Below are 23,226 nucleotides of genomic sequence, written 5' to 3'. Positions count from 1 at the left end.
TGCTGCTCCTCCTTCCTCCCAGCCTCCTCACTCCACTACAATGACACATGCTCAGGAGCGGGAAGACTCTCAGGAACTGTTCTCGGGCCCCTGCTCAGATTGGGCAGCAGTGGTTCCTCTCCCACCAGAGGAGTTTATCGTCACTGATGCCCAACCATTGGAAAGTTCGCGGGGTCCGAGGGATGAGGCTGGGGACTTCCGCCAACTGTCTCAAGACCTTTCAGTGGGTGAGGAGGATGATGACGATGAGACACAGTTGTCTTGCAGTGAGGTAGTAGTAAGGGCAGTAAGTGCGAGGGAGGAGCGCACAGAGAATTCGGAGGAAGAGCAGCTGGACGATGAGGTGACTGACCCCACCTGGTGTGCAACGCCTACTCAGGACAGGTCTTCAGAGGGGGAGGCAGCAGCAGGGCAGGTTGCAAGAGGCAGTGCGGTGTCCAGGGGTAGAGGCAGGGCCAGACCGAATAATCCACCAACTGTTTCCCAAAGCGCCCCCTCGCGCCATGCCACCCTGCAGAGGCCGAGGTGCTCAAAGGTCTGGCAGTTTTTCACAGAGACGCCTGAGGACCGACGAACAGTGGTGTGCAACCTTTGTCGCGCCAAGATCAGCCGGGGAGCCACCACCAACAGCCCCACCACCAGCATGCGCAGACATATGATGGCCAAGCACCCCACAAGGTGGGACGAAGGCCGTTCACCGCCTCCGGTTTGCACCGCTGCCTCTCCCCCTGTGCCCCAACCTGCCACTGAGATACAACCCCCCTCTCAGGACACAGGCACAACCGTCTTATGGCCTGCACCCACACCCTCACCTCCGCTGTCCTCGGCCCCATCCACCAATGTCTCGCACCGCACAGTCCAGCCGTCGCTAGCGCAAGTGTTTGAGCGCAAGCGCAAGTACGCCGCCACGCACCCGCACGCTCAATCGTTAACCGTCCACATCGCCAAATTTATCAGCCTTGAGATGCTGCCGTATAGGGTTGTGGAAACGGAGGCTTTCAAAGCTATGATGGCGGCGGCGGCCCCGCGCTACTCAGTTCCCAGTCGCCACTACTTTTCCCGATGTGCCGTCCCAGCCCTGCACGACCACGTCTCCCGCAACATTGTACGCGCCCTCACCAATGCGGTTAGTGGCAAGGTCCACTTAACTACGGACACGTGGACAAGCACAGGCGGGCAGGGCCACTACATCTCCCTGACGGCACATTGGGTGAATTTAGTGGAGGCTGGGACAGAGTCAGAGCCTGGGACCGCTCACGTCCTACCCACCCCCAGAATTGCGGATCCCAGCTCGGTGCTGGTATGTTCGGTGGTGTATGCTTCATCCACTAAAGCACCCTCCTCCTCCTCCGCAACCTCTGTCTCGCAATCTAGATGTGTCAGCAGCAGCAGGATGTCGCCAGCAGTCGGTGTCGCGCGGCGTGGCAGCACAGCGGCGGGCAAGCGTCAGCAGGCCGTGCTGAAACTACTCAGCTTAGGAGATAGGAGGCACACGGTCCACGAACTGCTGCAGGGTCTGACAGAGCAGACCGACCGTTGGCTTGCGCCGCTGAGCCTCCAACCGGGCATGGTCGTGTGTGACAACGGCCGTAACCTGGTGGCGGCTCTGCAGCTTGGCAGCCTCACGCACGTGCCATGCCTGGCCCATGTCTTTAATTTGGTGGTTCAGCGCTTTCTGAAAAGCTACCCACGCTTGTCAGACCTGCTCGTAAAGGTGCGCCGGCTCTGCGCACATTTCCGCAAGTCCCACACGGACGCTGCCACTCTGCGCACCCTGCAACATCGCTTTAATCTGCCAGTGCACCGACTGCTGTGCGACGTGCCCACCCGGTGGAACTCTACGCTCCACATGTTGGCCAGGCTCTATGAGCAGCGTAGAGCTATCGTGGAATACCAACTCCAACATGGGCGGCGCAGTGGGAGTCAGCCTCCTCAATTCTTTTCAGAAGAGTGGGCCTGGTTGGCAGACATCTGCCAGGTCCTTGGAAACTTTGAGCAGTCTACCCAGGTGGTGAGCGGCGATGCTGCAATCATTAGCGTCACCATTCCTCTGCTATGCATCTTGAGAAGTTCCCTGCAAACCATAAAGGCAGCCGCTATGCGCTCGGAAACGGAGGCGGGGGAAGACAGTATGTCGCTGGATAGTCAGAGCACCCTCCTGTCTATATCTCAGCGCATTCAGGAGGAGGAGGAGGAGGAGCATGAAGAGGATGAGGAGGAGGGGGAAGAGACAGCTTGGCCCACTGCTGACGGTGCCCCTGCTGCTTGCCTGTCATCCTTTCAGCGTGTATGGCCTGAGGAGGATGAGGAGGAGGAGGAGGATCCTGAAAGTGATCTTCCTAGTGAAGACAGCCATGTGTTGTGTACGGGTACCCTGGCACACATGGCTGACTTCATGTTAGGATGCCTTTCTCGTGACCCTCGCGTTGCACGCATTTTGGCCACTACGGATTACTGGGTGTACACACTGCTCGACCCACGGTATAAGGAGAACCTTCCCAATCTCATTCCCGAAGAGGAAAGGGGTTCGAGAGTGTTGCTATACCACAGGACCCTGGCGGACAAGCTGATGGTAAAATTCCCATCCGACAGCGCTAGTGGCAGAAGGCGCAGTTCCGAGGGCCAGGTAGCAGGGGAGGTGCGGAGATCGAGCAGCATGTACAGCCCAGGCAGTGCAACGGTCTTTAAGGGCCTGGACAGCTTTATGGCTCCCCACCAAGACTGTGTCACCGCTCCCCAGTCAAGGCTGAGTCGGCGGGAGCACTGTAAAAGGACGGTGAGGGAGAACGTAGCGGATCGCACGACCGTCCTCCGTGATGCCTCTGCCACCTACAACTACTGGGTGTCGAAGCTGGACACGTGGCCTGAACTCGCGCTGTATGCCCTGGAGGTGCTTGCTTGTCCTGCGGCTAGCATCTTGTCGGAGAGGGTGTTTAGTGCGGCTGGGGGAATCATCACAGATAAGCGTACCCGCCTGTCAACCGACAGTGCCGACAGGCTAACACTCATCAAGATGAACAAAGCCTGGATTTCCCCAGACTTCTCTTCTCCACCAGCGGACAGCAGCGATACCTAAGCAATACGTAGGCTGCACCCGCGGATGGAAGCTACGTTCTCTCTCACCATCCAAAACGGGGACATTTCTGCTTCATCAATCTGTGTCTAATATTCCTCCTCCTCCTCCTGCTCCTCCTCCTGAAATCTCACGTAATCACGCTGAACGGGCAATTTTTCTTAGGGCCACAAGGCTCACTCATGTAATTTTTCTAAACAATTTTTATGTTTCAATGCTCTTAAAAGCGTTGAAACTTTAACTTGAACCAATTTTTCGTTAAACTGGGCTGCCTCCAGGCCTAGTTACCACTTAAGCCACATTAACCAAAGCGATTAATGGTTTTCACCTGCCATCTTGGTTGGGCATGGCCAATTTTTACTGAGGTACATTAGTACTGTTGGTACACCAATTTTTTGGGGCCCTCACCTACAGTGTAATCATAGCAATTTGTATGTTCTTCGCCTGCACTCATGGTACAGAAGTGTGTGTGGGGTTGGCCTACACTTTAGCTACATAAATGTAACTTGGGCCTTGGCTATACTGCAGCTACTAAAATGGAACTAAGACTGCGCTCCCACTATACTGCTGCTTCGGAATTGTTACTGGGGCCTGTCTTGAGTGCTACTATTACTGACATGGAACTAAGACTGCGCTCCCGCTATACTGCTGCTTCGGAATTGTTACTGGGGCCTGTCTTGAGTGCTACTATTGCTGACATGGAACGAAGACTGCGCTCCCGCTATAATGCTGCTAGTGATATGTTAGTGGGGCCTGTCCTAATGCTACGGCTGAAATGTTACGAATTCTGGGCTCTGCCTATACCGCTGCTAATGGTATGTCTCTGGGGTGTGGAAACAGAGGCTTCCCAAAGACATGATGGCGGCGCGGCCATTTCCCACCAACGCGGTTACTGTTAAGCTGCATATAACCACGGACACGTGGAGAAGACACGTAGTGCCTCAAAAACATCCCCCTCCTCCTCCAACAGGGAAAACATTCTTGGCAAATGCCTTTGCATTGGTTCGTCTGGTGCCAGTCCAAGAATTTCACCTTTACCGACACTACAAGAGAGCCCCCCCACCATCCCCCCGCCACGGTCCACTTAATCCTGGCCACATTCCGAAAACCAACAAAATAAAACCGCGCTACTAGGTCCGCAGTCACCACCACATTACCACCAACGCGGTTACTGTTAAGGTGCATATTACCAGTCTGACTGGGGCATACAGACACCTTGACAGAATGAATAGTGTGTGGCACATAGGTTCCCCATTGCTATGCCCACGTGTGCAGCTCCTGATGGCGGTGGCACAGGATTCTATTTCTCATTGCTTCTGTACAGCATTGTGGGCTATCGCCCCGCCCCTTTTAAAGAGGGTCGCTGCCTAGCCGTGCCAACCCCTCTGCAGTGTGTGCCTGCGGTTCCTCCTCATGGCAGACGCACTTCTAAATAGACATGAGGGTGGTGTGGCATTAGGGCAGCTGAAGGCTGCGCAGGGACACTTTGGTGTGCGCTGTGGGGGGGGGAGGGGGGGCGGTTGGTCAGCATGTAACCCAGGAGAAGTGGCAGCGGAGTGTCATGCAGGCAGTGATTGTGCTTTGTTGGAGGTAGTGTGGTGCTTAGCTAAGGTATGCATTGCTAATGAGGGCTTTTCAGAAGTAAAAGTTGTTGGGAGGGGGGGGCCCACTCTTGCCGGTATTGTGGCTTAATAGTGGGACCTGTGAACTTGAGATGCAGCCCAACACGTAGCCCCTCGCCTGCCCTATCCGTTGCTGTGTCGTTCCCATCACTTTGTTGAATTGCCCAGATTTTCACACATGAAAACCTTAGCGAGCATCGGCGAAATACAAAAATGCTCGGGTCGCCCATTGACTTCAATGGGGTTCGTTATTCGAAACGAACCCTCGAGCATCGCGAAAAGTTCGTTCCGAGTAACGAGCACCCGAGCATTTTGGTGCTCGCTCATCTCTAATAAATACCTGTTTGCGGCAGGGAGATCAGGGTAGGGGATGGGAAGGGAGGCGGGAAGGAAATCTATTGGGACTAGCCACAAGCGTGTGAAAGAAACGGCCCAGGAAAAAGGAGGGGGGGCAGTAGGTAGTAGCAATATATCGTGTGGGATGCCAGGAAATGAGAAAAGGAAATAAATACCTGTTTGCGGCAGGGAGAACAGGAGGATAGACGTGCTTCAGCGCGAAAGCAGGTGGCACAATTAGGGATTCAAATATCTTTAGATGGGCGGGGCATTCAAATTCCTGTTAGTTACTCTTTCACTATGGTTTGTACATATCACTTAGTTTTTTATTTGAATCCAGCCGAACTGACGAAGGGGCTTGACATCGATACGCGTTTTCACCTGCTGGCCTTTTATGTTGTCCAACAAAATAGAAATGCTTCCACTGCCGCATCCATGACTTTCAGCTTTCACCGAGCTTAGAGTGTTGCGCCTCAATCACCCGTAATGTATCTCCTTCTCCTCGTCACATTCACACCCATCCAAGTGTAGCGACAACTGGCAGGCAGCGCCTCTATCATTCTCTACGCTAATAATTTCAGAACCGTGATTGGTTCACTACTTCCCCTGAGTCTTGCCCTACCCTTCGTTCTTTTTCTACCTTTGCTAGTCACATCGGTGCTAGACTAGGCGGTGTCAGAATATCACTGTCAACCGTGTGCGGTTTTCTCATGTAAGGGTGTGGAGAGTATACTGAGAATGGTGTGAGTGTGGAAAAACATCCAGCGAGAGGGGATCTTGTGGACAAAAGCAACTGATTAACAAAAGGGGTCAGAGGAGGATGTCAGGAATTGTTCGGACAAACAGGTGTTGCACAGTCAGCGGCCGAATACAACACTGGTGCTCCAACAAATGTGTCCAAATGCACAACTCCTCATTCCTTAGCATGGATGGCCTATAACAGCAGACAAGTAGTTATAGCAACATTGTGTTTAAGTGAAAAAAAAAAGATGAGACTTCAGCGGGCAAAAGCGCAAGAAAAATTGTATTTCTGACTAGTGAAACAATATGGTCTGGTCAGATGAATCTAGATTTCTGTTGCACCGTGCTGTTGGGAGGGTCAAAATTTGGTGCAGGTAGCATGAATCAATATTGTCAGGCTGGTGGAGGTGCAGTATTGGTTGGGGAACGTTTTCTCGGCACACCCTGGGTCCTCTGATACCTGTGGATGGAAACTCTTGTAACAGGCTTTGAGGCAGACACCCAGTTACCAGGATACGGCACAGCAGATGGAGTAACCAAAGTATACAATATTTAAAAACACAGAAATAAAAATAACCAATGGAATAGTAAAGAGTCAGCAAATGAAATGTTACCTTTGTTTTTAAACAAAAGACGCTATCGACTATAATGTAGTAACAGCTTCCAAGCAATATCCACACTACTTTCCTAATACCGGTACACTCTAAGAAAATGGCAGTATAAAGAACATAATACACAGTTTTACAATGAGAGTTAACATTCAGTCACCTCTCAAGTCGTTTTCTATTCTCCGTGTTAAGTATCTCAGTCTGTGTATACAGAACTCAAGCGGTACTGAACACTTTTCACAGTCCGGTCTCCTTAGCACAATCTGTGTGCTGCAGCAGGCCTTTTGACTAATTATTTCTACCCCTTATGGTGTGCACATCTAAAGTCCCTTAAGGGCCCGACCTCACTTACAGTTCATTGTGCGGGAGTCACAGCTTCTACTGATCTGATTTCATCTGAAGCTGGGAGTGCTGCCCTCTACTTGCCAATGCTAATACACCCTCTCCCAGCTCAGAGCCATCATGATACTTTTCTCTATCTCTCCTCTGGGTAAGACAAGCAGCTGCCCTTCCTTTACTTACAGTCTCAGCACAGCTTAGCATACACTACACAGTATTTTATTTTTTATGTCAGGACATCATCCAATCAGTTAGTATCCACTGAGCAAGCTCAGTATGCTTGCACCAAACTTTAATGCATATTTTTGGCGCCTCTATGGCAATTTTACACTTTTGGACGAGTCTCTTACACCCTGATAGCCAAAGGAGGTCCAATATGCTACTAGATGGGGCTGTCTAATAAAATGGCCATTTAGTATATGTCCATGCCAGGTTAAAAAAAAGCTACTTAAGTGTTGATGTTGACATTAATCATTACCTACTCTAGCAATGGTGCGCGTTTCTTTAAGAAAGCCCTTATTATTTTTTTGTCATAATTTCTAAGAACTTGAAGCCTGGCGATTATATTGGAAGTATTAGTCGGTGCGCCCTGGCTTGGGTTCCTGCTTTATGCAGCAGTGAAAACATTACACGATGTGTTAACTTTGACTTGTGAAATGTTTCTGAACTTGAAGTCTCTGATTTGTCCACTGGCAGGGCGCCAGGAACGTGCTCATGTGGAAACTGCTAGCCACAAGATTAAGATTTGACAGAGATGCCGAGGCAAGCAGCGCTGCCCTGCCAACGGCTGATCCACTTTACTGGAATACCAAGCGCATGAACTGACATAATTCTTTCACATTTTAGAAGAATTATTTGCGTCCGGAGAGATTACAGATTCCTGTACACAGATATAGTGATTACAGTAAGCGGGGAGTGGATTATAAGAGCAAGCGTCTAATTATTTAATTAATACAATGGTGTTCGGAGAACGGCTATCTAAATAACCCATAAGGCACACTTTTAATTTCATTTTTGCACGCCCCCTTTGCTGACTCGACATAATTGTAGGCAAACACATTTTGACGTTTCGGCATTTTAGATAATGAGGCCTTTATTTGGCAAACACAGCCTATAAATAATAGATGTCACTTTACTAAGTTGGGAACATTAATTCTATCGTCCTAATGACTGAGGCACTCTTGAAACAGGGTATTTAAGATGTCAAAATGGAAAATTAATTGCAGGCTTCTATTATAATTTACTATAAAGCTTACTGTCCATTACACTGCAGAACTATCCCTAAGAGTCTTAAAGACATAGTATAATGTTATCACCCTTGTAGGACTTCCTGTATTACTCACATTCCCATATGATGTAGATATTACTCTACTAATAACTTGATGAGTTTTCAAGGTCAAAGTTACTTACTGGAAATTACATTTCACATCTTGATTAGTGCGTTGGAGGTATTACTCAGGAAGAGAACATGGCAACCAACCTTATTACATATATAGCATCAGAAACAAGCTCATAACATAAGTACAGCACCAGAACCAAGTTCTCAACACAAATACAGCACCAGAATCAAGCTTGCAACATAAATACAGTAGCAGAACCAAGATCTGGGACCAACCTCTTTACTAGTGTTGAGAGAACCGAAACAGTCAAATCACGTTTCTGGTCCAACTTTGTTAAACTTCTCAGCTGAACCCACTAAAACTTTTCTTCCTCCGCCCTTTATATATATATATATATATATATATATATATATATATATATATATATATATATATATATATATATATATATATATATACACTATATAAATAAAGGTTAATATTATGAAGAAAAAATACACACAAACGTACGGGGAACATATAAACTCCAGGCATGCATTGTCATATTTGCACTTATGATTCCAGCACTAACCACTGAGCCACCTCTTCCTCAGGAGTAGGAAGGAGTATGAAAGAAGAAAAAGCATGGCGTCCCTGCAATGCTAGGGTCTTAGGTTCAAATCTGTCCAAGGACAACACCTGCATGGAGGTTGTCTGTTCTCCCTGTGCTTGTGTGGGTTTCTTCTAAATAATGATAAACACCTTTATTAACCCCTTAACGACCAGCCCATAGTCTTTTTACGTCCTGCTCAAGTGGGCTTTATTCTCTAAGGACGCAAAAACATGCGTCCTGCAGAGAATAAAGCCCTGTGGGCTCTGGACGTGACTGCTCCATGCTGTTGGTGCCCGCAGGTAGCCGACAGCATAGAGCTATCATCCTGGGCTGCGGGTACTCCCCCCGGCATTGCGATCGGCACAATAAAGTGTAAAAAAAAATTTAAAAAGTTAAAGATTCAGCTACCCTGATGGATCGGATCCATCAGGTCAGCTGAAAGTACTTACTGGGCTTCCCCGATGTCTGCCGTGAAGAATGGGTCCTCCAGGAGCGGCGCAGCTCTTCTGCGCATGCGCGCCAGACGAATTATGTCACGCGCATGCGCAGAAGAATGGGAGCCCCAGGGAGTTTAAAATCTCCTGGTTCCCGGCTCCTGAAGGTAGCCGGGAACCTGGGGATGTCCCCGGGGACCGCGGCGAGCAGTCCCCGGACCCGCAATCGCCACTATCCAGCGGATAGCGGCGATCGCGAAAAAGTTTTAAAAAAGTAAACATAACGTTAATTTCACCTCCCCTCATGGATCGGATCCATGAGGGGAGGTGAAAATACTCACCCCCGGTCCTCAGCGGAGTCCCCTTCTGCGCATGCGCGCCCGATGATTGACATCGGGCGCGTGCACAGAGAGGCTCAGGACCCGGGAAAATTAAAATCCCTCTGCTCCAGGCTGCCATGTGTAGCCAAGAGCAGAGGGATGTCCCTGCAAAGATGATCACTGTTATCCAATGGATAGCAGTGATCATTTAAAGTAAAAAAAAGTGTAAAAAAGTAATTTAAAAAAAGTAAAAAAAAAAAGTTTAAAAAGTAAAAAAAAAAGTTTAAAACGGTTACATTTCATCTCCCATCAAGGATCACATCCGTGAGGGAGGATGAAATTACGTACCTAAGGCCCCCGGATTTATCCGCAGACCTTACCACAGCTTCTGCGCATGCGGCCGTTGCCAAAGCGGCAGACGCATGCGCAAAAGCTGTGGATTGCCAGGATAACTTATAATCTCCCTGCTCCTGGCTACAAAACTTAGCCAAGAGCCTGGAGATGTCATGGGGGGCCGCAGTGAGCGGTTCCTGATCACGTGTTCGCCGTTATCCAATGGATAATGGTGATCACGTAAAAGTTAAAAAAAAAGTTAGTTTCATCTCCCCTCACCGATGCGATCAGTGAGAAGAGATGAAACTTTTTACCGGAGGCCTCCGTATTTGCACCCAGACGCGATCCTCATCCGTGAACTTACCCGGATTCTGCGCATGCGACCGCCGGCAAAACACCGGACACATGCGCAGGAGTCGGGGAGCCCAGGAAACTTAATATTTCCTTGCTCCCAGTGACCAATGGTCGCCGAGAGCCTGGAGCAGTGACAGGTGGCCTCGTTGAGCGGTCCCCGGTAACGTAATAAAAAAGTAGGGATCTAACATAGGTTGCTCTCACATGACCGGATAGGACATTGTGCTCCATGGTCACGGATATACCCGCTGCCCATACGCAACTACGTTGTGTACGGGCTGCGGGTACCCATGTCATCGCTAAGCGACGGTGCGGGAAATACAAACAAAAAAAAGGTGTACTGCGAATGACCGCCTGCGTGAGTAGGCAGTTATGCGCAGTACATTACGCGTCCGAACGCAGGGTCACGGCTGGCTCACAGCTGGGATCCGCTGCAGGCCTCCGCAAGCGGATTCCACCTACATCCGCGTGAGCCCGGCGTTATTCAGACCGCTACCTGTGATATGTATTTTACAAGAAGCCCCTGGAACGCTCGCCTTCCTGCAGTTCCAGGAGCAGCTTGTTGAGCGTCTTCTGTGTGAGACCGCCGCACCTCAGCAAGCTTACGAAGACTCACGGAACGCCACTTTTTACACCCCATCCCCGCCGCTGAGGTCACGAAATACCCCCCAAAAAGCATGAGAGGAGGGGGGATACCCGGTTTTCATGTGCCTAACCCAACCAGCCACCGTAATTACCCCTGTCTTCGGACATAAAACGCAGTTTATATTATTACCTTTATCTAATATTTAGGGAATGCCAAAAAATGGGGATGGCGGGGGTGGGGGTGGGGTATTTTAGGAAGTCAATTTTTTTTTCCGTATACCTGGGCAATGGGGCCTTGAATTTATTCAGTTGCACCCTGAAATCCAGCGGGCATTCCCTCCATTATGGGCCTAGCCATGTGTCCTGTAAGTAGTTTAGGGCCACAATGGGTATGTTTCTGAACACGTGACAAACAGGGGTATCCATTTTGGGGTGAAAGTCTTCATTCCTATGTACACTGTACAAAAAAAACTGTTTTTAAATTGACAAAATTGCCAAAAAAATGAAAATCGTAATTTTTTCCTTCTGCTTTGCTTAGATTCATTCAAATACTGTGGGGTCAAAATATGCAGTACACCCCTAGATGAATTTGTTAAGGGATCTGGCTTTCAAAATGGGGTCATTTGTGGGGGTTCTCCATCGTTTTGGCTGCTCAATGGCTCTATAAGTGGGCAATGGGGCCTGGAATTTATTCCGTTGTACCCTGAAATCCAACGGGTGCTCCTTCCATTATAGGCCTAGCCATGTTTCCTTTAAGTAGATTAGGGCCACAATGGGTATGTTTCTGAATACGGGATAAACGGGGGTATCCATTTTGGGGTGAACGTCTTCATTCCTATGTACACTGTACAAAAAGAACTGTTTTTAAATTGACACAATTGCCAAAAAAATGAAAATCATAATTTTTTCCTTCTGTTTGGCTTACATTCATTCAAAAACTGTGAAGTGAAAAAAGTCATCGTACCCCTAGATAAATTCGTTAAGGGGTCTACTTTTCAAAATGGGGTCACTTGTGGGGGTTCTCCATCGTTTTGGTCACTCAATGGCTCTACAAGTGGGCAATGGGGACCAAATCTGCTTCAAGCAAAATTTCTGTTCAGAAAGCCACCGGTTGCTCCTTTCATTTTGGGCCCCATTGTGCATCCCGACATAAGATTAGGGCCACAATGGGTATGTTTCTGAGCACAGGACAAACAGGGGTATCCATTTTGGGGTGCAAGTCTTCATTCATATATGTGATATACAAAAAAACTGCTTTTAAAATGACAGAATTACCAAAAAAATGAAAATCGTAATTTTTTTCCTTCGGCTTGGCTTAGATTCATTCAAAAACTGTGAAGTCAAAAAAGTCATTGTACCCCTAGATAAATTCGTTAAGTGGTCTACTTTTCAAAATGGGGTCACTTGTGGGGGTTCTCCATCGTTTTGGTCACTCAATGCCTCTACAAGTGGGCAATAGGGCCTAAATCTCCTTCAAGCAAAATTTCTGTTCCGAAAGCCACCGGTTGCTCCTTTCATTTTGGGCCCCATTGTGTATCCAGACATAATACTAGGGCCACAATGGGTATGTTTCTGAGCACGGTACAAACAGGGGTATCCATTCTGGGGTGCAAATCTTTATTTTCATGTGTACTACAGAAAAACGTCCTGTCTTTAAAATGACATATTTGCAAAAATATGAAATTTTAGTTTTTCTCCTCTAAATTGCATAGACTCCTAAAAAAAACTGTGGGGCTAAAATACTCATGTCACCCCTCAGTGAATACGTTAAGGGGTGTAGTTTTTAAAATGGGGTCTTTTGTGGGGGTGTCTATCATTTTGACTCCTATGAGCCTTTCCAATCTTGGCTTGGTGTAGGAAAACAAAGTGTTCCTCAAAATGCTGAAAAGTAATGTTAAATTTGTACGTCTCCTAAATGGTTAAAAAAACACGAAAGTTTTTCCAATGTGCACCCAAAATAAAGTAAACGGATGGAAATATATATCTTAACAAAAATTTCTATATTATGTTTGCACATATTTGAGATATTGCAGTTGAAAATGTGAAAAAATGACGATTTTTTCAAAAGTTTCCCAATTTTGGCCCTTTTAATAAATAAACACAAATTCTATTGGTCTTTTTTTTCCACCTAAATGAAGTACAACATGTGGTGAAAAAACAATGTCAGAATCGCTTGGATATGCAAAACCTTTCTGGTGTTTTTCCATGTTAAAGTGACACGTGTCAGATTTGCAAAATTTGGCCTGGTCATTAAGGCGCAAACAGGCTTGGTCACTAAGGGGTTAATATAACACATACTTTTGTGGAGAACAGGAAGAAGCACCTTTATGGTTTTTAGACAGTTGTATACAATGGTTTTAGGGGTATTGGTGAAGTTCCAGTTTGGTTTGAACTGATTCAGACCGAGCAAAACTACTTGTCAAAGTTCGATAAACCAGCTAAAACAAACTTTTCAAAAATTCGCTCAACACGACTCGTGACATAAACAATATAACCAAGCTCATAACATAAGGCCTCATGCCCACAGCCGTGGCAGAATATATATCGCAGCGAAGTCTGACACAGCGCCCCACAAAGACCCCATACTCACCTGTACAGTGCAACGCATGATGCGCCGACAGTGGGTGGTGACGCGTAATCATACGATACATACACGGTGCTCACAGCTGAAGTATCACATGACGGACGGCTTCCATTAACTACAATAGAAGCCGGCCGCGCGTTTTTCCGCAGCAGTTAGAACATGCCGCAATTTCTTTCACGCTGCGGAATTCCGCAGTACAATTCGGCAGTGTGAACATTGAAAGGCAGAAAGCTATTAGGTTCAATAGAACCTAATAGCTGCGGTATAACGCAGCAGAAATCTATCCGTGGGTATTAGGCCTAAATACAGAACTAGAACCAATCTAGTAACATAAATACAACACCAAAACAAAACTCACAACACAAATACAGTACCAGAACCAACCTCATAGCATATATACAGCACCAGAACCAAGCTCCGAACATAAATACAACATCGGAACTAACCTCAGGAAAATACGTTCATAACTACTCGTGACTCAGTACCCGCACAGAATCACCACTCCCATTGACGGTAAGTCCATGCAGAGATCTTCTGGTCTTGTCCATGTCTGGCCTGAATGCTGATGAGATGAGCAGAAACTGCAGCAAGTCATTAGAATGTACAATCACACCAGTCAAACTGGAAACTGTATGTGCTCACTTGTAACTTTAGTGCGGCAAAACGGAAGCAAAAGTGAAGATAGTACACAATCATGGCGCACAGTGAAGGGAGGCAAGAGCAGGTGTTAGAGTGAAAGCAGGTTACCCCTATAGTTATTGGAAGATGTAATTTGCAGAAAGCACTTTTTCAAAAATTTTTTACTGCATCAGAAAACCCCTTTAATGATTTTTATTGCTGTGGATTAACGTAAGAAATTCTGGTTAAATGAAAAAAAAAAGGATCTTTAAAAAGAACTCCGAACACCTCAGTTGGCTGAATCAGCAGATGGCGATGACCAGGACACATTATGCTAGCTCCATGTAAAACATTTGGAAAGATTTAAAGTATTGATTTAAAATAAGATATAAAATATTGATTAACTATATTACAAGGAGCCGTTTGGCTGCAGAAATGCTTTATCTAGATATTATCACTATCGTTATACTGTAAGTCACATGGAATAGGTTGGACAATTTAATTTCAGCATCAGCTTACGGCTAAAGAGCTTATCTATGACAAAGTCCGACACAAACGTACATGAAAGCTTTGGGATTGCCAACCATGTGAAGTGATAGAAGGATCATAGTATAACTTGCCTTTATAAAATATGTATAGTTGTATGGTATATTCATTTATCCTTATAAATTGTACCCCTGCAATGTACTTTGACCTCTGTTACTGAAATTTTTAGAGACAGGGCTGTCAGCATATCACAGGACTAAGGCCTCATTTCCACGGGCAAAATAGGATTTTAGATCCGCAGCGGATCACCCGCATGCGAATCCGCATTGACCACCCGCGGGTAGATAAATACCCGCGGATGGTCAATAAAAGGGAATTTTAAAAAAATGGAGCATGAAAAAATCCGGACCTTGCTCCATTTTTGTGCGGGTCTCACCACGGGGACGGCTCCCGCGGGCTTCTATTGAAGCCTATGGAAGCCGTCCGGATCCGCGGGAGACCTAAAATAAGAATTAACTTACCCGCAGCGGACCGGGCAGGTCTTCTCTTCTTCACGGCCGGATCTTCTTTCTTCGGCTGGGCAGATGTCCCCGACGCATGCGCGCAGCACGCAGCCGGCGTGCCGAGCACATCCGCCGGCCGAAGAAAGAAGATCTGGCCGTGAAGAGGAGAAGAACTTCCCGGTCCGCTGCGGGTGAGTTAATTCTTATTTTAAGCGTTCATGTCCGCGGGGCAGGAGGGACCCGCTACAGATTCTCCATGGAGAATCCGTAGTGGGTCTGATTTTCCCCGTGGACATGAGGCCTAAATCTGGGATGATTTATTAAATCCTGCACTAAGCAGGGGGTTGGACCCGATGACCCTGGAGGTCCTTCCAACTCTACCATTCTAGGATTCTATGACTAGAATTATTAACGAGTGTCCAGCCAACACGTGGATTGGACAGTTGTGTTAGGAGTCGGTAAATAAAAAGATGCCATGTTATTATTCTGACATTATGACATCACTACTAAACAGGGCGGGGCTTAGGTTAGATGTGGAATTCTTTTTGGTGCCCCCCCCCCCCCCACACACACACACACACACACTTGTAATAAGAAAAAAATAAATACATATTGCATTGATGAGCAGTCTGCCTATATTCTGCTTGTGTAGAAAGCATAAAATATAGCAGCACACCCACAGTAGAGCAGCTCAGTGAACAAATAAAGTACCAGAACCAATCTTATAAGATAAATACAGAATCAGAACCAGCCCTTAACATAAATACTGCACCAGTATCAACATCTGTATTATGATGAACAAACTTTTGAAAAGTTTGGTTTGGTCCAAATTAGTTTGGACAGAAGTGAAATTTCACCAATACCCCTAAAACTGATGTATAATACTGTCCATGAGCCATAAAAGTCAAGTATAACACCTAGGAGTATATAGAAGCAACTGTGAGCTGTTTTAAGGGAAAGTTAATGAAGAAAGAAAAGAAAAGAAGAAAAAAACTAAGAAAAAAGAAAGAGAAAAAGAAGAAGAAAAAAGAAGAGGAAGAAGTAGTAGGAGGAAAAAGACAAAGAAGGAAAAAGTAAGAAGAAGGAGGCGAAAAATAAAGAAGAATTAGAATTTTAGTGGGTTCTACTGTTGCGGTTTGCTCAACACTATTCAGTATACATAACCAACACTGGAACTGAGGGCTAACATAAATACAGTACCAGAGCCAAGCTCAGTACGTATTTACAGCATCACAACCGACCTCAGTACATAAACACAGCTCCCTAAGGTAATAGTGCCCCCGTAAGTTTATAGTGTCTTTTTTGTGTCCTCACAGCTACTTTTGTTACAATCTTCTTCCTCTGCACGGAGCTTATTAGCTTCTTGTGCATCTTGATGAAACTTCTTACTGAGCTCTATCTCCACCCCTTTGATGTTCTGAAGTGCTGAGCAGTAGTGTTGAGCGATCATTGAAATAATCAGGTCGGGATTGATCGACTCGATTTAAACAAATAATTGTGAATCAAGACTCCTAATCCAACTTCCATTAGAAGCAATGGGAGTAAAAATCGAGTCCTTGAACAACACTGAGGGCGAGCACCCACTGGCGTTTTTTTACCTGCGTTTTGCGTTTTTCCTGCACAGGCATAGAGATAACATGTGTTCCTGTCCACTGGCGTTTTTTTTGCGTTGCGTTTGCGTTTTTAACATAGGAACTGCCAGTTGCATATGTGTCCTTATTTTTCTCCTAATGCACCCATGAAAGTCAATGGAAATTAATGGAAAAGCCGCGAAAACGCCGCGAAAAACGCAAACGCCAGTGGGTGCTCGCCCTAAGAAGAGGAAGTGGTGGTGGCGGCAGCTGAGTGCTACTACCCTGCAGTAGTGGGCTCCCAGGATTAAATCCCCATCAAGGTCAGATTCAAACCTAGAACTTCAGCAGTATTAAGAAAACACACTTCTCCTTTCAAATCCAAGCAGAAAGCTGATAATTTTTAGCAATTTTTGCTAATAATCAGAATAGGATGATCTGATCCAATTTACCAAATTCAGCCCAATTTTATCACCCGGCCAATCACAATGAGAAACCCTATTCAGGAGAAAGATTCATTTAGATGTACAAGAAGCTGCCAAGCTCTGCATGGAAAAGGATTGTGACACAAGTAACTGCAGTTAGTGTTTGCCTCCATCAGCTATGCCCTAAAGTTGCCAGTAGTTGCTACTCTCTGCAACCTGAAGTTTGGCATTCTGTCCAACCATACAGGATGCACATAGCTGAGGACGGCCAAGTCACTAGGTCCCAGTGCTGGGCTATGAAAGCTGGCACACAGAGCATGGTGACAGAGCCTGAAGACAGAGATGGTGCTATACAGAGACAATGGAGGTCAAGAGGGCCTGAGACCAATGGAGGTCAAAGAAGGTTTACCAGCAGCACACATACATATCCAATCTGGGTGGGACCTAAAGCATGCAGCAGCCACACAGGAACTTGAACCTAATTCCCAGGTTCAATCCAGAAAAAAGCTAATTGACAGCATAAGTAGTATTTTCTGGTGCGCAAGGTGCAGAAGCCTCCATAGACTTCTATGGGAGGGTTTGCGAGGCAGCGAGCAAAGGGAGATTAAATCCCTAGCAGCGCAATGCTGGTTTTCAGTGCTGGGGAAAAGAAAGAAATCCCCTGCTGCTGCAAATTTCTCTATTTTCCCCTGCAGAGGAAATTCAGCAAAAAATAGGGGTAGTGGCTATAGGGCTTCCCCAAGAGGAACCACCCTCTAGCCCCACCCTGTCTCTCTCTTTGCTATGGGTGAATCCTTGGGAGAGCCGCGCTAAACCCCACCCTCTCTTTGTAGCCCCGCCGTCTCCCTGCTATGAGATATTGCTCTGTAGAGGGGATCTCCCAGGAATTCCCCCATAGCAAAGAGAGAGAGAGAGAGAGGGGCTAGAGGGTGGTTCCCTCTAGACCCAGCTTCTCTCTTCCCGCTCTCGGGGAAGCCATCAGAGAAGCTCTCTAGCCGCTCCCCTCTTTACCGCCAGTCTCAGCACTGCTGAGGATATTCCTCCAGCCCTGCTCAGATGAAGGGAAGCCCTGTGGAAAAGTGGGTTTCCCCAGGGCTTTCTTTCACCTCTCTCTTCTCCTAAAGCAGCTGCGCTTTTGTGAAGCACCAAACAGCTCCCAATAGTGTGAAAGGGCAATTTCAACGCTAATTAAGCTTGTGGCTTGATAATGGGAAATCACCACTCACGCTATTTCTCACACAGATCGCCGTGATTTTTTTGCGCGGCTAACTTCGGCATGAATTTAACGTTTATGTAAATGAGCCCTAAGTGACATAAATAAACAAATAAATGTTTGTTGCTTTCTATAGCAGCTTCCATCATACAGGCTTTTAGCTACTTCACAGTAATATCATAACAAAACTTTTAGTATTTTTTTTAAATAATAAAACAAATGTTGCCAAAAATCAAATAAAACTAAAGCAAAAACAATATTACATAATTATACCGTGTTTACAAAACAAAAAGGCACTTGAGATTGAGTTGAGCTTCACGAGTTTTAAACACAAGCTGGGCACAGAGATCCCCACATGAGAGCAATATTCCTAGAATGTTTTTATGTTTTGTGTATTTTAATATTTCGTTTCTACTGAGAAAAACAGATGTTGAGTTTGCATATCGTAGTGCCAAGAAATAAGCGGTGGAAGCTTAATGAACTACAGTATTACCGCTGTGTTTTCCACTGAAACGCTTTAATTGGTTCCTTGCAGAAAATACTTCCTAGATTAATTTTAAATTAAGAGGCAAAAATAGTTTTTTAACGTACCCATGGATGACAGATAGACATGAGATAGATAGATAGATAGATAGATAGATAGATAGATAGATAGATAGATAGATAGATAGATATGAGATAGATAGATAGATAGATAGATATGAGATAGATAGATAGATAGATAGATAGATAGATAGATAGATAGATAGATAGATATGAGATAGATAGATAGATAGATAGATAGATAGATAGATAGATAGATAGATAGATAGATAGATAGATATGAGAGATAGATAGATAGATATGAGATAGATAGATAGATAGATAGATATGACTGAGATAGATAGATAGATATGAGAGAGATAGATATGAGATAGATAGATATGACTGAGATAGATAGATAGATATGTGATTGATAGATAAATAGATATTAGATAAATAGATACATATGAGATAGTTAGATATGAGAGAGCGATAGATAAATAGATAGATCAATAGATTTTCCACCACACTTCTAATAAACTTTATTTGTATAGCGCCAACATATTCCACAGAGCTTACATAGACAGGGAGGATACAGCCCTAATCAGCAATTCGAGCAACCTGATTGGTTGTTTGGGTTGGCTGATTCACCGCCCCTTCACTGTTCATCGTCCCTTTACTGCCCCTTCACTGTTCACCGCCCCTAGATAGATATGAGACAGATATGAGAGCCAGATAGATGTATAGATAGTTAATATGTGAGAGGGAGATAGATAGATAGATAGATAGATAGATAGATAGATAGATAGACAGATAGATATGAGAGAGATTGATAGACATGAGAGAGATTGATAGACATGAGAGATAGATAGATAGATAGATAGATAGATAGATAGATAGATAGATAGATAGATAGATAGATAGATAGATAGATAGATAGATAGGCAGTGAACAGTGAAGGGGCGGTGAATGAGCCAAACCAAACAACCAATTAGGTTGCTGGAATTGCTTAATAAGGCAGAAGTGTGGTGGAAAAAGTTAATATGCAGACCCCCCTCAGAGCGCTCAGCTGTATCCCAGCTGAGCGCTCTGAGAAGACAACAGCTGTATGCAGACGATAGCAGTCCCGCTTGTCTCCCGCATACAGCGTGAGCCTTCATTTACACACTTATGCAAAGTGAATACTCAAAACTGTCACTCAACCTGCTGTTTGAGTGAATTTTGAACGATCATCCTGCCGTCTAAATGCACACAACAATTATCGCTCAAAAGATGTCTTTTGAGCGACTTTTGAGCGAGAATCATTGTGTCTAAATCAGGCATATACTTAGAATTGGTGGTTCATTATCTATTTGGTTAACATATGTCAAAGAATGGGCATGCTGTGAAATGACATTACCCGTAGAGATGAGCGAACACCAAAATGTTCGGGTGTTCGTTATTCGTAACGAACTTCCCGTGATGCTCGAGGGTTCGTTTCGAACAACGAACCCCATTGAAGTCAATGGGCGACCAGAACATTTTTGTATTTCGCCGATGCTCGCTAAGGTTTTCATGTGTGAAAATCTGGGCAATTCAGGAAAGTGATGGGAATGACACAGTGACGGATAGGGCAGGCGAGGGGCTACGTGTTGGGCTGCATCTCAAGTTCACAGGTCCCACTATTAAGCCACAATACCGGCAAGAGTGGGCCCCCCCCCCCCTCCCAACAACTTTTACTTCTGAAAAGCCCTCATTAGCATGGCATACCTTTGCTAAGCACCACACTACCTCCAACAAAGCACAATCACTGCCTGCATGACACTCCACTGACACTTCTCCTGGGTTACATGCTGCCCAACCGCCCCCCCCTCCCCCCCACAGCGCACACCAAAGTGTCCCTGCGCAGCCTTCAGCTGCCCTCATGCCACACCACGCTCATGTCTATTTAGAATTGCGTCTGCCATGAGGAGGAACTGCAGGCACACACTGCAGAGGTTGGCACGGCTAGGCAGCGACCCTCTTTAAAAGTGGCGGAGCGATAGCCCACAATGCTGTACAGAAGCAATGAGAAATAGAATCCTGTGCCACCGCCATCAGGAGCTGCACACGTGGGCATAGCAATGGGGAACCTATGTGCCACACACTATTCATTCTGTCAAGGTGTCTGCATGCCCCAGTTAGACCGGGCTTTTTAATTCATAGACACAGGCAGGTACAACTCCCTCTTGTGAAGTCCCTGTCGACCCACAGCATGGGTGGCTCCCTGGAACCCACCGGCGGTACACAGAAATATCCCATTGCATTGCCCAACACAGCTGAGGTAGTAATGTCGTGCTTAATGCAGGTGGGCTTCGGCCCACACTGCATGCCCCAGTCTGACTGGGGTTCTTTAGAAGTGTACAGATGTAGTAAAAACTCCGTGTGCACCTACAGCATGGGTGGGTGCCAGGAAGCCACCGGCGGTACATAGAAATATCCCATTGCATTGCCCAACACAGCTGAGGTAGTAATGTTGTGCTTAACCCTTTCCAATCCAATTTGTATATGGTTTTCCTAGGGGGCTTACTCTTTTTCTGCCGTTATACAACGGCGCTATATGCTGGCTAAAGCCAGTACTGCATGAGCTGACACGTAGGATAGGCTCCGACAGCAGAGAGGCTGGCAATATACAGTAAGAGAACCCCGACGGACGTCTACCAACAACGGAGCTGTACAGCCTTAAACCCTAATGTCTTCACAGGTCACACAGTGGACTGGAAAGGGTTAATGCAGGTGGGTTTCGGCCCACAATGCAAGCCCCAGTCAGACTGGGTTTCTTTATAAGTGGAAACAGATGCATTTATAATTCCCTGTGGACCCACAGCATGGGTGGGTGCCAGGAAGCCACCGGCGGTACATAGAAATATCCCATTGCATTGCCCAACACAGCTGAGGTAGTAATGTCGTGCGTAATACAGGTGGGCTTCGGCCCACACTGCATGCCCCAGTCAGACTGGGGTTCTTTAGAAGTGTACAGATGTATTAAAAACTCAGTGTGCACCTACAGCATGGGTGGCTCCCTGGAACCCACCGGCGGTACATAGAAATATCCCATTGCATTGCCCAACACAGCTGAGGTAACGTCAGCTGTAATGCAGGTGGGCTAAAAATTAATTTGATTACACTGTAGGCGAGGGCCCACAAAAATTGCTGTATCAACAGTACTAATGTACATCCCAAAAATTGGCCATGGCCAGCCAAGAGGGCAGGTGAAACCCATTAATCGCTTTGGTTAATGTGGCTTAAGTGGTAACTAGGCCTGGAGGCAGCCCAGTGTAACGAAAAATTGGTTCAAGTTAAAGTTCCAACGCTTTTAAGCGCATTGAAACTTATAAAAATTGTTCTGAAAAATTATTTGAGTGAGCCTTGTGGCCCTAAGAAAAATTGCCCGTTCAGCGTGATTACGTGAGGTTTCAGGAGGAGGAGCAGGAGGAGGAGGAGGAATATTAGACACAGATTGATGAAGCAGAAATGTCCCCGTTTTGGATGGTGAGAGAGAACGTAGCTTCCATCCGCGGGTGCAGCCTACGTATTGCTTACGTATCGCTGCTGTCCGCTGGTGGAGAACAGAAGTCTGTGGAAATCCAGCCTTTGTTCATCTTGATGAGTGTTAGCCTGTCAGCACTGTCGGTTGACAAGCGGCTACGCTTATCTGTGATGATTCCCCCAGCCGCACTAAACACCCTCTCCGACAAGACGCTAGCCGCAGGACAAGCAAGCACCTCCAGGGCATACAGGGCTAGTTCAGGCCACGTGTCCAGCTTCGACACCCAGTAGTTGTAGGGGGCAGAGGCGTCACCAAGGATGGTCGTGCGATCCGCTACGTACTCCCTCACCATCCTTTTACAGTGCTCCCGCCGACTCAGCCTTGACTGGGGAGCGGTGACACAGTCTTGGTGGGGAGCCATAAAGCTGGCCAGGCCCTTAAAGACTGTTGCACTGCCTGGGATGTACATGCTGCTCGATCTACTCACATCCCCTGCTACCTTGCCCTCGGTACTGCGCCTTCTGCCACTAGCGCTGTCGGCTGGGAATTTTACCATCAGCTTGTCCGCAAGGGTCCTGTGGTATAGCAACACTCTCGAACCCCTTTCCTCTTCGGGAATCAGAGTGGGCAGGTTCTCCTTATACCGTGGATCGAGCAGTGTGTACACCCAGTAATCCGTCGTGGCCAGAATGCGTGCAACGCGAGGGTCACGAGAAAGGCATCCTAACATGAAGTCAGCCATGTGTGCCAGGGTACCTGTACGCAACACATGGCTGTCTTCACTAGGAAGATCACTTTCAGGATCCTCCTCCTCCTCCTCCTCCTCAGGCCATACACGCTGAAAGGATGACAGGCAATCAGCCGGTGTACCATCAGCAGCGGCCCAAGCTGTCTCTTCCCCCTCCTCCTCATCCTCCTCATGCTCCTCCTCCTCCTCCTGTACGCGCTGAGAAATAGACAGGAGGGTGCCCTGACTATCCAGCGGCATACTGTCTTCCCCCGCCCCCGTTTCCGAGCGCAAAGCAGCTGCCTTTATGGTTTGCAGGGAATTTCTCAAGATGCATAGCAGAGGAATGGTGACGCTAATGATTGTAGCATCGCCGCTCACCACCTGGGTAG

The sequence above is a fragment of the Eleutherodactylus coqui genome, chromosome 12, assembly GCF_035609145.1.
Source record: "Eleutherodactylus coqui strain aEleCoq1 chromosome 12, aEleCoq1.hap1, whole genome shotgun sequence".
NCBI classification, from domain to species: domain Eukaryota; kingdom Metazoa; phylum Chordata; class Amphibia; order Anura; family Eleutherodactylidae; genus Eleutherodactylus; species Eleutherodactylus coqui.
This window is presented reverse-complemented; position numbering follows the sequence as displayed.